We start from the raw sequence: 15,308 nt of genomic DNA on the forward strand, positions 1-15,308 counted from the left end.
TGTGGCAGGTCCTGCCTCTCCTGGGGAAGTGTGGGAAGAGTATGAGGCGTGCCCACGTGGCCGCACAGACCACACAGCTTAGAGGGAACGCTGGCCAGACACATCCTGGGTGTAATACCCTGGGATCCTGCTCCAGCCCTGTCAGCGCCACCCCCTCAAACATCTTTGTGTGGGAGCAGAGAGACAGGTGCCTCTAGGGCACTGGGCCCAAGGGCAAGGTAGAAGTACGTGGGTGCGAGTACATGCTAGATCCACATGTCCCCCTTCTTCTTCTGGTCCAGGGAAGTTTGCCCACCAGGCTCTGTATGGAACTCAGCATCACCCTGAAGCTGTATTTGCAGGGCTGGATCCCCTGTGGGGAGCAACACCTGTAAAGGTTTCTTGAAGGAGACACCTGAGTGTTGGGGCATGGGGCCAGGGTTGCCAAGTCTTGGGAGAAAAAAAAGTGCCACTGCCTTTAAAAGCAAGCTCAGCCCATTTTAAAGATAAGAGAGTGGGGGTGTGTATTAATCGGTGACTCTCAAAAAATAAAAGCAACTTTAAAAAAACAACAACAAGAAGAAAACCTAGCCAAATTCCGCTTATTTTGTTTGCATGGCCAGCGTACATTAATTGCATGGTTCATTTGTTCATTGCCTGACATTTACTTTGCATGTTTGACCGGGCTAAATTTATTGCATGGATCACCTGTTTAATGTGTGAAAATGATTTTGCACGTGTGGTGAGGCTATATTTATTGTGCGATTGATTAGTTCATAGTGTGATCACTATCTGGCACATGTGGCCAAGTGACATTTATTGCCCGATTCATCAGTTCATTGCATGACGATTCCTGTGATCTAACCTAAACTTCCCTTCACGCAACCTCAGACCATTGCCCCTTCTTATACCTAGGCCAATGTCTGACCCCAAAGGCCAGCCACTGCTCCCATCCCCACTATACACAGCCTGACACCCTCAGAGCCAGCCACAGCTCCTGTCCCTGGTTTTTGCAGCTGGTCACCCTGCCAGACCCAACCGCAGCTCCTACTCGTTATACCCAGCCTGATGCCCCCCAGATCCAACTCAGAGCAGCAGGAAAACTGAGGCAGAAATGGCGTGACCCACAGCCAAGCAGCTGGTTTCCAGCAAGTGGGGTGAGCACCCAGGTGTCTGTGTCTCCAGGCTGGGATGCCCTCAAGCATTGCTAGGCCTGAAATATGAAATTATTGTATAGGAAGCTCAAATCCTTGGATTTTCTGAAAAACTATCCTCCAGGAAAAAGCATGCAAATCAGCCTTGTTCTTCTTTTCATAACATCACATTGCCATATACTGTTCTCATCACATCCTCAGTCTTGATCAACAGCTTCTTGGAGGTGGTGGAGGTGGCGGTGACAGGCCCTGCCCCAGGCCCACACAGCACCCCCAGCACCGCGGTCTTGGTGAGGCCATTGACCTGTGCCATCAAGCCTGGCTACTCACATGGCTGGCCTGATATCTCAGCCCGGGCCCAGACTGGCCCTCTTGCAAGATGGTTGCCGAGCCCTGCCCCCAGCAATGCTGGACTGAGAGCGGGGGTGGGGGGACTGGTCTTGTCCCCATCTGGATGTGGACGTGTGTAATGTGCCCAGATGTGCTCCCCAGGTGGGAGGGTGGCAGCTGGCCTTGAGGACCTGCTGCAGCTGGAGCCTTTGGCTGCACCAGGCCAGGGCACTGAGGGGGTTGAACCCTGGCCCCTTGTTCCCTGCTGGGAGGTGGTCAATCCCCCTGCCCCAGAAGGCCCTGGCCCTGGCCCAGCCCTGTCTCCTGTGGCTGCAAGGGCGGGCAGCCGGCACTGCCCCGTGCACAGAACAGAACCAGGGGCCAGTTTAATGCCACGAAACAACGCTTGTGGACTTTGAACATATAGTATCATCTGTCGAGCATCATGCAAGAGTGGAAGTCATCTACAAATGCGATCATTGTCGTGCCCCATGCAACACCATTGCCTGCCCAGAGCTGGAAGGACCCCAAGCACACAGAGCACCCCCCACCAAGGTATTTGGGCTCTCACTCACCTGACATTCAACGGACAGACAACCCAGGTCTCTCCCTCTTAACCGTCCATTTCCTCATTAGTGGGCTGGGGATGCACCCCTTGCCCTGCTAACAAACCTCGGTGGCCATGGGAGGGGTTGGGGGACTCAACCAGGGGATGTGAAGAAGGGAGGGTGGTTTCCCTTGGAGGACCTCCTCCTACCCCCAGGGTCCTCTTGGTGGGAGCCCGTTGTTGGCACTATAGTAGTGCACATCCCCTTTGGGAGGCCCTTGCAATCAACAGAGGGGGTTATGGGGGGATTTCCAGGAAAAGTAGAGGATCTCCAGGCCCAGATCCCTGACAGAGCAATGGGGCTCCTGGATGCTGGGGATCGGGGTCTCCCCACCCCCGGTACTAGATGCTGCGCGAACCTCCCACATCAGACGGCTTCACCCAGTGCTGGGTGCTGGAGGAAGCCTGGCATGTCTAATGAATGCCAATTAGTTCATTAATTAATTACCTATCACCAAAGCCATCACAATTCTGTGGAAAGGATCGTTCATAAAAACTGAAAAGGAAAGTTGTTGGTCGCCAGTAGGCGGCAGGGAGAAAGCAAGTCTCCTGGTGCTCTGAATAAACGTGTCAGTGGTCAATCAATCAGTCATCAATCCATCAAGAGCCTGGAGTTTGTTCCAAAAATCACAATGTGTTTGTTATTTGTAGGGACCAGATGCTACCCATTAAACTATTATAATTATCATTGCTTTTGTTGCTGCTGTTTCATTGTTATCATCATTATTAACATTGCTATGAACATTAACAACAACAATGACAAAACAAGAACAATAATAATAGCTACAACAAAACACCACCACAATCACAACAATAATAATAACAACCAGAACGACAGCAAGAACAGTAATAAATGCAAGATAAATACAATTCATAATCATCAGTTCGTTGTAATCATACAATACCATTATTATGAGCAGTAATGAACTCGGCTGCCACATGGCCACAGCCTAGGTACTGTGGCACCAAGGTGGCATTCAAAGATAGCCAATGCACACCCACCTACAACCCAAGCCCCATGAGCGCCACGTGCCCCCGGCAGCTGGGGAGGCACGGCGAGCTCCCACAGGTGTTGGCGGCGCCCTCAGCGGTAGGACGTAGCAGCAGCAATCAAAGAGCCCCCACAGGTGGACAAGGAGCTGTCGGTGGCAGGGGGAGCAGAAGGGGATGGTGAGCGCTGACTGGTAGTTGGCAACCACTTGTAGACACTGCTGGCAGCAGCGAGCAGCGATTGCAGACCGCCCGCAGACACTGCCAGCGGTGTCGGCAGTGGGGGTGAGGGTTGGGAAGTTTGGTCGGCGCCCTTTGACAGGGCGTGCACTGCCATACTCAGGGGGTGCACTTGTACCCGCTACACGTCACCAACGGGCATAAATATACCAGGACCTTCTCCTGCAGGATCCACCATTATAATGTTTGGCTTCATGGAGATTTGGGGTTGCACATATGTATCGGAGCAAGTACCTGTTGCTGCTGGAAGCAGCAAACCTCTGGACTGAGCCTGGCCTTTGGATTGTCTCAGGGGCCTAAAGCAGGGAGGGAGGGTTTGGGCAGCCGCCACTCTTACACAGACTCCTGCCCAGGCAGATGCACTGCAGGTCTGTGGGTGACCTGATACAAAAACCAGCCTGGAAGGATTAGCAGGATATGTTGTTGCAATCCTGTTACTGTACTTGCATGGCGGCATACGTGCCATTTAGGTGGATGAAGTGAAAGAGGATCCAGATCCCCATTTCTCTCGGCATGTCAGCTTCCTGCTGGTGTGCTTTAGCAAGCGTTCCTGAAATGCAGTTGTGTGGGGAGGATCTCTCCATACCTGTTCTACCTACTGGGTCAAGTGTCTTCAGGGCCTTTCTCAGATTTGAGTCTACCAGTTAGAGAAATGTCCCTGTCCTGCAGCTTCCATCTGATCCAGGCACCTTAGTGGGACATCTCCCTCAAACACTTGGACATGAGAACAGCAGCTTTTTTGGCCATCACTACAGGCAGGAGCATCAGTGACAGAGGAGTCCCCAGGGGTCCCTAGCCCACATCCCCTCTCCCCACCCAACGGGCAAGGTTCCCTTTGGGCCCCATTTGCAGCCTAAAGGTGATCTCCGGTTCTGTCTTTGCTTCATTCCTGCAGGCGCTGGTGTGACCAGCCCAGAGCCCCACACTAAGCCATGAAGGCATTAGATTGCACTTTTGTCTGACCTCAGCACAAACATCTCTCTAGTATTAGCAAAGACATTTCTGGGTCCATATGGTGTGAGGGAGACAATGTCTGCAGAGCTTCCCAACTACCTCCGGGCTCCTCCAGGCCTTGTCTGAACGGAGGCATCAGGGCGAGGGCAATTCTCACAGCTTCCTTGTCTCAGGGCCCAGGTCCTAAGAGGAGCAACAGTTATCTTGTCATGTTCACACCTGACTTATTCCTCTGCAAGCTTTCAGATCAGGGGTCCAGGTCAAGACAGCATCTGGGAAGCCCATGCTTCCTGCCGAGAGACCCGCTTAAGTTACCAAGAGCACCAACAGCTGGTGTTTCATCGGACCTTCACCCCCTCCCCAGGGCCAGGAAAACCAGCAAATCTGGGGTCCGCTTGCTGCATGCTCCTTGCAGAACAGGTGGTCAGAGATGGGGGGATCATGGGTCCTCTTGGGAGAGACACAGTCATACTACGGTGAGAGCAGAGCTGGCCCCTGACCCTGCTAATAGAGGAGACCAGCTTGACCCAGAATCAACCTGGACAGCCCCCGGTTTACATCAGGGAGGACACAGGTCTCAGCTCTGTGGCCCATGGGCAGGTGGCCCTGCCCAAGACTGAGCTACAAGTCTGTGTCTCCCATTTCTCCCTCCTGCCTGTTGCAAAAAAACCCATCAGTGTCCTAGGCTGTATTCGCAGGAGCGTTGTGTGTCCATTAAGGGAAATGTCTCTTCCCCTCCGCTCAGCACTGGGGAGGCCTCACCAGGGACTGTTTGACCATGAGAAAGGTCAAACGTTGGAGCAGGCTGCCTAGAGGAGCGGTGGCATCTCTGTGACGGGAAACTTTGAGAAGCAGGCTGGACGGACACTTGGCTGGGATGGGTTACTCAGGGATGACAGCACCTGGATCAGGGGGCTGGACTAGATGACCTTGTGAGGCCCCTTCTAGTCTTCCTGTTCAATGATCCCATGTCCCTGCAGACACATCTGCTCACATGGGCCCCATCAGGTTTCCCCATTGAGGGATTTCCTATTTTGCATGGATGGAAAGCTCTTCCCACATGGTTTGTGCTTATTTTAATTACTGTGCTTGAAGTTAGAGTTTTATGAGCATTAAATTGAATACCAAAGCCAAGCCCAGCCCCTTCCATGTACCCAGCCCTGCAGCCCGCTATTAAGAAAGCTTCTGACAGACTCTAAGGGCCACCTGCCTCTTTTGTTTAATCAGCATCTCCCCTCATGCTCCTCTCCTCGTATCACCTCCACCCATCACAAGGCAGCTCCTGCCTTCGCTAAAGATGTTCCTGACCTGTGCTGCAGACTGTCCAACCTGCTTGCTGGTCACCAGTAAGGAGGAAGTCAGGCCCTCCCCTAGCCCTCTGCTATGTGCAGACAACATATCCCGTTAGCAATGGCAGGTGTAGCATGGCTTCAACTTCCCTTGTGGTCTCTGGCCTGCTGTCTTCCTGGATCTGGTCCTGGGGAAGACTTCAAGCAAGGTATCCTAGAAAGGACCCTGCCAGAGTGGTCAGGTGGCATGAACTGGGACCCTGATTTCTTGCCATGAATCCCAGTGACTCCAGCGCAAGAAGGAAAAGACGGCTGAAACCTGTCCCTGATCCAGCCAAAGGAAGGGATCAGACTCCTCTGGGAAGTGGATGGGGAGAAAACCCTCAGGGCAAATGGAAAGCAATGACTAGGGAACGTGCAGAATGATGTGCTAAACCAAACTGAGGCACCTTCTCTTCAGTGAAGCCCAGGGAAGGCTTAATCAGGATTTGCAGTACTGGCATAACAAATCATTCCATCTTTCTATTACATGCTCCACATTAAACATTTATTCAGTGGAGTCTTTTCTAACACACGCAAAAAGGGAAAACCATACTTCATCTATGTTTGCGAAACTGTCCATTTGGAAGGGGCCATTGAATGAATTATCTGTACTGAAGATCACTGATACAGGCACTTCGATTTAAAGTTGATGTCGTTGTGTCTTCTGTCTATTTGAAAGACATGAACTTGAACCAGTCCTGACATTTGTTTGTGGAGAAGCCTTGGATGGTTGACATGGCTAATGGATGCCTTTCTTGAAGCTCTTGCTCTTTCCTGAGTGATCAGTGGTGTCAAGAGCATCAGGGCACTTGGCACGTTTCTCCCTCAGGCACTGCTGGAGGTGATGTCTTTTAGCAGGTTTTAAAGCACTTGATATTGAACCTCTTCTTTGGTTGCTTCTTTTGCTGACATCATTTTGTGTCCAAGCGGATGGGCATGGGGGGACATATCAAACAAGGATCTATCCAGCAGCCTTTGGGGCTGGTTGTCTTCTCCTCCTCTTCTCGTGTCCTGCCTGAGACAGTCGATGACAGGGATTCAGCAGAACCTGCAGATTGCCAGGATCTGACCGTGCCACAAAGTGAGCGTTTCTGCTACGGCCGTTATAGTAGCCAGGTTCCTGCACTGCTCGGGTCATAGCCATGCTGAGGTGGGCTTTGCAATGCATGATAATAGAGTCAGTTAGGAGCCAGCATTGTAAACAGAGGTTTTGCACAACAGTTTCCATTTTTTGCTTTGATTCCTATGCAATACAGCATCCGAATAACAGAACAAGCTCTAAGCATCCTATCAGCAATGTCACTGAAGGATAAGGCGAGAGTGAGTTTCAGGTATGATGCTCATGGAGAGGCAACATCAGCAGCCTGGTGTAGGTTTACAATGCAATCATGACAAAGACAGATAGGACAGTCCTCTGTGATATGTGATACAGGTTGGATTTTGTCACACTTGTACTTGGGGGCTTTAATACAATTCCATTTACAAAGTAGGTAGTTTTCCACTATGAACCTTGTTCAGTGTAGTCCAGCTCTGCCTTAGGAAAAGGGAACCAGGAGGTTTAGATGTGGGGTCCATGAAAATAAATGTATTAATTATGTCAATTTTCTCCCATTGCTGGATCCATTTTCCTTAATATCAAAATGGCCTTCTCGATATAAGCCTTGGTCTCTGGGGGTCATTAATAACCTCAAAAATTGGTAGTGAATTGATTATAAGCAGTTGTTTGTAGACTCTTAATCTAGCCTATTTATGTCAAAGATGAGGAAGGGTATGAGGAGGAGGGGTATAATTGCAGCTGCCTAATTACACACCTGTGTCAATTCAAATTACAAATCATCATCATCCAGTCATTGGCTCTGTATGTGCAGGTCCATGACTAGGGGAAGGTCCGTGACCAGGGGCTTCTGGTAATCATACATGTCTGCGCCCATCGCCATTCACCCATCACTGTGGGACTTGCTTTTGAAGCAAGAGGACTATGAATGTCTTCTTGTAACATGGGAATGACCTTGTGCATCAGGAACGACACACTACTTCACAGGAAGGAAACCTTGTGAGGATGGCTTGAGAGGACAGGCTTCTGCCTGTGAAAGAGAAAAAGAAAGCAGAACTAAACGCCTGTATGAGTGAAATCAATCCTGTTATTTCCACACCAGGACAATGAAGACCCTTCAGAAAGGCACTTGGACAGGCTAGTTCTGTCGTACCCACTGGTAGTAGCCAGTGTACTGCAGATGTGCGCAGACACTTTGCCTATCGCTCTAATCTTTGGGAAAGGATTGTGTGGGGGTGGTGCTTGGGGGAAGAGAGGGAAGAACTGGAGCAGGATACTCAGCAAAAGAGGAAAACAAGCTCGTCTCCCACTCCAGACACAGCGTTTCAAATACAAGCTCAAATGGTGTCCCTGTGTCCCTCCCCAGGCCAATCAAGGGATGAATGCCTGCCTGTTTGCAGAGAGGGAATGGGAGCTGCAGGGCTAGTTGCCAAGGCGAAAGCTTTGGGACTTGAGTTGCAGCGCTCCACTAAGATTGGGACTTCCACAACTTCATGGTGCAGCAAAGTGTGTACTTGGAGAGAGCAAAACTGAGAGAGGATCAGCTTAGCCCTGATGTGCTCATTCACGCTCCCCAGGATCTTACTGGGCAACATTCCCTCGCTCCCAGCAGATCCTCTCCTTCAGGATCAGGGGTTTGTTAATGTGTCAGCCTAGAAAGTATTGTTTTTCTCAAAATACACCAGACCCCTTCTTTGAAAAATAACGCGGTGCTGGAAATCCCATTACCCATTACACAAAGACATCGAGTAAGAGCAGTTTCTGCCAGGTCCTGGGAACAATAAAGTCCAACCTTCATGTGATCTATAGGGTGCAGAGCAATGAGTCGGCTCAGGTGCCTTGCTGCTGCTCCCCAGTTCGGACCTACACGTAAAGAGCTTTTTCTCTCCATTCTGTCTTCCTCAAACAAGGTGTGTATTATGTTGTGGGACATGCTGTATGTAAGTTGATTGGCTCATACTGCACAGCCAGACAAAGCCAGGGAACGTGGAGTTTCCAGCTGGATACTTTGGGGGATGTCCAACATACAGCAATGTAACACTGGTGGACTGTGACGTAGTTCAAAAGAGCACCTTTTTTTCCAGAGACACTTGTGACTCCTTCCAACAGCAGCAATGTGCAGAGGGCACTCGTGGGTGCATGTGCACCCCCTGAGAGCACTGGTGCATCCCCTGACAGCAGCATTTCCTGCTTAGGTATGGGCGGGGGTTGGGGGGAGGGCAGGCAAGAGCGCCGGTCTCCCCCTGACAGCACGAGCCAGGGTGTGGGGACGCCAAGAGAAGCAATCCCCGGTCATAGACTGGCTGCTGGGGGGAAGTACCCCTCCCGACTCAGAAGGCACCACTCGACCATACATCACTCAGAAGGATCAAAGCAGGACATACCAAGGTTAAGCCCTTTTGAAAATCTTGCCATCAGTCTGATGGCATTGGGCTGGACCGTCCAGTCCAGATCTGATGGTCCAGATCTAGGGCAAGGACACTCCTTTTAAAGGCAGAAAGCTGAACAGGTGTATAATCAGAGCAATGCAGCAGTGGCTCATCCCATGCCACTTGCTTTGCTTTTCACACTTGTGCATCCTCCTTGCCTTATAGCTCAGGTGTACTTGCATCCTGCCTGGCTTATGTGCATGCTCAAAGGACATGGCCTCTTATAGCCCAAAGAAGCCCTAAGATCCAACTGAGGGGCCATCATGAGTGTGCAGGCACAAGGCAACGAGACAAAAGAAGAGGCTGCGGAAACCTAGAAGGAACAGGAAACCACTTACATGCTCAGAGAGGCAGAATCACCAACGCTGGCATCCTGTGGACCCATCCCAGATCAGGCAGGGGAGGATGGAGGGAGGGGAGGACAGGGGTGCGCGGGGAGGGAAGGAGTTCAGCTGTTCATCTCCTGGGGGCAAAACAGTATGGTACGATCAAGGCCAGCATGTGGGAGAAGGGGCAGAGTCAGGGCACGCTCAGGGTGGGGTGCAGGCCAGGAGAGAAGAAACCAGCGTGAGTGAGATGGGGTGGATCTTGATCCCTCCATTGACACCCAGGAACAGCCACGGGGTAAAGGAGAGTCTCCCCGGTCGGGAGCAGTACGTGGTTCTCACACATGGCTCAGTGGGGCTTTCTGTCCCAACAGGCCTGACCGGGGCCAGAAGCTCTGACCTCCAAACCCCAGAGCGAAGCCCTGGCAACTCACCTTGTCAGTGCTCCCCACCTTCGCCTCCTCCCCTCTGCCGCCGTGTCAGCACTGGGGGTGGGAGGCAGAGACACTGGTCACCTCGCAGACACCCAAACCCCCCAGGCCCTGCCACTTCCACCAGCCCATGCCTCGGCCTCCCCTCTCTCCACTGCTGCCTCTGTCCCAGCAACTGGCCCCGCGAGCCCTGCCGGACCCATCTCCCTTCCTCCCCCTGTGCTGCTGGGCCTAGGGCTGGTTCCTGGCTGCGGTCTGGATATACACAACGGGGAGGGCTCCCAGCACAGAGAGCCCAGGGCTGTCGACCCCCTGCCCCAGCCCTGCCCCACCTAGACACACAGGGCGCTGGAGGCACTTGTGGTCAAAGGGACTTACTGAAGACACGCGAGTCATTTCCCCTTTACTATCCTATTGCCTCCAGAGGCCTCCAGAGCTGGGAAGGAACCAGGGGTCCCGGCCCTCAACCTGTCCTTCTCCCAAACTGCAAGACCCTTCCCAGGACCAGAAACAGTCCTGGTTCCAGCCCTTCCTCTGCTCCTCACACAGATTCCCACACTCACAAGCTAGCACTAGGAAAAGCATCATACCTTTCCCCCTGTCTTCTCCATTTTGGACCATGATGCCCCTGGGTCTGGGTGCTCGCCTCAGATTTGGGCCCTTAGCCAGCCTGGCACCCCACCTCAGCCAGGCCGACAGCCCAGGTCTGCATGGAAGTGTCTGCGTGCCAGGGTCCCTCTGCCTGGGTGCTAGCCTCTCTGGTGAGCGGGAGGCTGGCCTGGGTCCCTGTGACCATCCTCTGGGAGGGGAATCTGCTCCTGATTGCACAAGAAGTAACTGGTTAGAGATGGATCGTGGACAGAATAGGATGCAGTTTCATACAGTCAAGTGCCAAGTGCTGCAGTTAGGGAAAGAGAGTCACCGTCACACTTACAACCTGGGAGATGACTTTCTAAGCAGCACAGCAGCAGAACGGGATCTTGGAGTCATAGTTGACTCCAAGATGAACTTGAGTTGTCAGTGTGACAAAGGTATAAGTAAAGCTAACCACAGTCCATCGTGCATTAGAAGGTGCACAAATGTTTAACACTCTGAGAACCAGGTCCCCAGATGTCGAGTGAGTCCACTGCCTTCATCTCTTGGGCCCTAGAAGTCTCTTTCCCTCAGTTCAGGCTGCATTCAGTAGATTTTTATATCCCTGAGCATCCCTCCGAGGGAAGGGAAGGGCCAGAGCTGTGGAGGGATTTGCTTTGACATCTGGCTCATGGGCAGAGTCTGGGAATCCTCTAGGACTTCATCTACTTCTCCAGGCTCCTAAAGCCCTGGGGTCCCAAACTCATGTTAGTCAACAGCCAGATCTACATTGTGTTCAGTGAGATCTGAAAAGGGCCCTGATAAAACAAGGCCACGCAAATGCTGAGGCATTTCCTGCTTATATCCTGGTTGGTTGCTCTTTCTTTAGCACCATCCCTGCTCGTGGTGCCTCCGTTTCTCCCCAAACCTGCCCCTTCCACCTGCTGACGACCCTGAGCATCAGCCAGAACAACCCTGATGCCAACACTGGCTTTGCTGGCCCTGCTGGCAGCCCCCCTGGGTGAGCGCCAGCTGCCATGGGGAGCAGGGGGATGCAGAGGCAGGGAGGGAGGGTGCATTAGCTAACACTGTGCATTTCTCTATTAGGTGTCCGGTCCCACAGCACGCTGAAGGAGTCTGTCCCTGGGGTGGTGAAGCCTGGACAGACCCTCAGGCCGAGCTGCATATCATGTGCAGTGGGTTCACCCGGCAGCAGGGACAGGGTGGGAATGGGTCGGACGTATCTGGACAGGTGGAGACGCTAGCGTCATGGAAAAAACACACGTAGACTTTAGGTTCAGAGCGACAGCTGTAGGAGAGAACTCAGAGCGACATGGATTCACCAGCGCTCCAGGGAGGTCTCTGCCTTCAAACAGAATCAGGCAGTGTAGATAAGTGTAGCCCGGGCGGTACTCCAGAAGGTACCCCCTCTCCAATTGAAGGGATGAACGCAGGTGCACAAGTGCTGTGGGAGGTGTAGGGACTCTCCTCCCCCTATAGAGCAGAGTCAGACCACCACTGGGGACTTAACCATATAACTTCTAATGAGGGAACAATACTGGGAACATAACCAGTATAAACCCAGAGGTATAGGGAACACTACAGTGCCCCGAAGGGACGGGATTCAACAAAGGTTAGACACTTACAATCATTGACAAAAGACAGGGTTAACAAAATACAAACAGCAGAGCAAACAATACTGGTTGGGGAAATATAAAAGGCACAGAATACAAAATGTCAAAGAAATATAGGGCCCAGGTACCTGGAAAGGGGAAAAACACAATGGTCCTTTTCCACTACAAGAGACATATTTCCTTGTTAGCTCACTCACTCCAAGTCACCAAAGCTGGGACTTGACCTTGGATGTCCCATGGGGTAGGCAGAAACACTGCCACGCAGCCACCAGTGCTGGTACTGCTCCAAGCTACCAAGGGTCTTCACCTTCCTGGCGCCCCAGCCTTGCGTCGAGCTGCCTGGCCTCTGATTGGAGAAGCTGGAAGCCAAGCTAGGATCCCTCAGGTCACTGCTCAGATCCTCCTGCTGGCCACAGCCTCTTGCAGGGGATCCTGGAGCCCAGCAAGATACCTCTCCTACCAGCCACACACCATGCTGCTAAGGGCTCAGCTGCTACCTGCAGGTCCTGCTCCTTCAGGCTCTTCTGGGGCAACTGCTTCTGCCCCCCTGGCTCAGCTCTTACCAGCTCTTTGAAGCTCCTTCCTCATAGTCGCTCACTGGTCTTTTCCTGAGTCAGCCCTGCTGCCCCTTTTATCCCCCTCCAGGTGACCGAAGGAGCCAATCACGGGACATGAGGGGTGAATCTCTGAGCCTGATTGGTGAGGAAAGGGAATCCCAAGTCCTCCAATCATCTATTGCCCTTTCAAAATCCCTGGGCTAGGTCACTGCCAGCCAGCCCGTCACACAAAGAACAAACATTTTCCCTGTCTGTTCTAATATGCAGAGCCAGCAATTCCCCACTCAGCTGCCAGGGTCTTCTTACGACTCATAGTTTTAGCTTGACCAAAGTTTAAGGCATTCATTTTGTTTAATTCCACATTTGAAACCAGGAGACAAGAGGCATGAGTTTCCCTTCAGTGGTTACAACCCTCCCTGGGAGCTGCCTGGAGACTCCTTGGAGGCAGGGAGGGATTGTAGTGCTCCGATAGACGCTGGGTGCAACTACACGTACGCATTTACTGTGCAGTAACTGAAATAACTGCACAGTATGGGTGCGTGTCTACATGTGCACACCCGTACTGTGCAGTAAATATGCCTGCTTGCGCCAACTTCAGAGTAACAGCAGAGGAGTCTCCTAATGTTTGAAGAGGGTGTCTGTGCCCAAAAACTTGCAAAGAACTTTTTCCCAACTATTTACTTGGTTGAATCAAAGATATCAGATCTACCCAGACCTGCCTGCTCTGAGCTTTTAGGCAGGTCTCAGCCCCAAATAACAGTCCTGACAGCTCTGAAAAGCTCTTGGCTGACAGCAGATACAGTGAGAAATGCTGGGTGTGTTGAATTGTTGTGTAGTGGCTTCAAACCCTTTTTCTGCTGTTTTCACTGGAGTTGTGCCGAGCTGCTGCTCCACAAAGGGTTACCAGATCCCCTGCAATCCCAGGGCTGGATCTTGACCCTGGCTCCTCCCAGCTCAGCATCAGTGCCGTTCTTTCGCAGGAAGGAAATGGCTTGGGGTGAGCCCAGCCCTGAGCTCAGGAAAGTGAAAGTAGCCCCGTGCCCTCCCGTCTCACAGCCATGGCCGCAGCGAGCGCTGTACAAAGCCTCTGGGACGAGGCGACCTGCTCTGTCTGCCTGGAGTTGTTCAGGGACCCGGTGATGATCGTGGGCTGCGGGCACAACTTCTGCCGAGCCTGCATCGCCCAGTGCTGGGAGGGGGCCGAGACGGACGTCACCTGCCCCCAGTGCAGACAGACCTTTGCCCAGAGGCTCCTGGGCCCAAACAGGCAGTTAGGCAATTTAGTCGAAGTGGTCAAGGGCCTGAGCGTGGGGTCAGCGGAGGGAGCCGGGGGCAAGATGGTGTGCGAGCAGCACGGGGAGGCTCTGAAGCTCTTCTGCGAGACAGACCAGGTCCTGATGTGCCTGATCTGCCGGGAGTCCCGGGCGCACCGAGCTCACCCCGCGGCTCCCATCTAGGAAGCTGCACAGCAGTGCAATGTACGGGCGCGCGGGCCCGGTCCGGCTGTGCAGTTGGGGGGGACGTACACCTCCCTGCGGCGCTGGGGCTTTCTGCCCCACGGCCACGGCACAACGGTGTGGCTGCACACGGAGGCTGGTTTGTGGTAGCCTCTGTGCAAGCCATCCTGCTGGGGGGAGGCGAAAAGGACCCAAATGCCCTTTGTTACGTTCCTGACTCAGCAAAGACACCGGAGACGTGCTCTTCTCCACCCCGAAACCCCGGCTGTTTGATTCGGGAACAAACACCACCTGCCTGGTTAAATGACAGTAACTCTGGGACAACAGAGCAGGGAGGGCTGGTCTCCAGCTCTATCCCATAATAAGGACTAGCACTTTAAACTTATAATTGCCCAATTACTACACCATGTCATCAAATCCTTTCTTTGAAAGCAGATGAAGCAGGAAGGTGGGTCCCCTGGCCCTGGACACGAAGAGCAGTGAACCTCCTCCAGTGTCACCGACCCACGGTTGTGTGCGGGGCTGTGTCTTGAAACAGGGGGTGTCCGGCACCGGTTTCCCTTCAGTTGTTACAACCCTCCCTGGGAGCTGCCTGGGGAGTCCTTGGAGACAGAGAGATTGTAGCGCATGGACAGACTCTGTTCCCCTCGCACAGAGCCCACGTGGCATGCTCTGGAGGGCAGGCCCTGCTCACGGGATCTGCCACGAGCAGCCGCTTCCCCCAGCCGATGCTCCCGGCGCATTGCACAAGTCTCAGTAATGCGCATTGCATTGGTGCCGGGGGCTTCAGGGCTAATGTTGGGTCCGGAGGGGACGTGGTGGGACTGCCCCAGCCCAGGGAGCATGGCCAGGACCTCCTTTTTTATCTGAGCACCTCCTTCCCTGTCTCTGTCCAGGCCTGGCTACCAAATCCTGTGCCGCGCTGGTCCTGGATTAATGCTGCTCTTTCTGAGCTATCTCGCTATAGCTGTAGCTGTACTGCTGGGCTGTGGTACTTCAGGACTGGTGTCTCACTTCTGAGTTTCATTTCAGTGCCCAGAGACCTGATCTCTGTCTTACCCGGCCAAGGATTACTGATTATGAGAGGAAAGCTTTCCTTGCTGACAGCCATGGACTTCTCCCCTCCTTAAGGTCCTGGCTCTCAAGGAAACAGAAAAACCCTTTGCAAAATGATGAGTGAATAGATCCCAGGCAGGGCCCCAGACCTGAGCTACCCCCAGCTCTGCTCCAGGTGGTGGGAGGTCGGGGGTCCCAGCCGTGGA

General features: G+C 52.9%; 1 long non-coding RNA gene across 1 annotated transcript; it reads right to left on the minus strand.

Annotated features, from left to right (window-relative positions):
* Nucleotides 1-6,073: 6,073 nt before the first annotated feature.
* On the minus strand, nt 6,074-13,980 carry LOC132244112 (uncharacterized). Its single transcript, XR_009455717.1, has 4 exons — nt 12,161-13,980; nt 10,416-10,643; nt 9,407-9,531; nt 6,074-7,669 (listed from the first exon to the last, which is right to left on the minus strand). It is a non-coding gene; the product is annotated as an uncharacterized LOC132244112 (long non-coding RNA).
* Nucleotides 13,981-15,308: the final 1,328 nt, after the last annotated feature.

The sequence above is a fragment of the Alligator mississippiensis genome, chromosome 11 (assembly GCF_030867095.1).
Source record: "Alligator mississippiensis isolate rAllMis1 chromosome 11, rAllMis1, whole genome shotgun sequence".
Lineage (NCBI taxonomy): Eukaryota > Metazoa > Chordata > Crocodylia > Alligatoridae > Alligator > Alligator mississippiensis.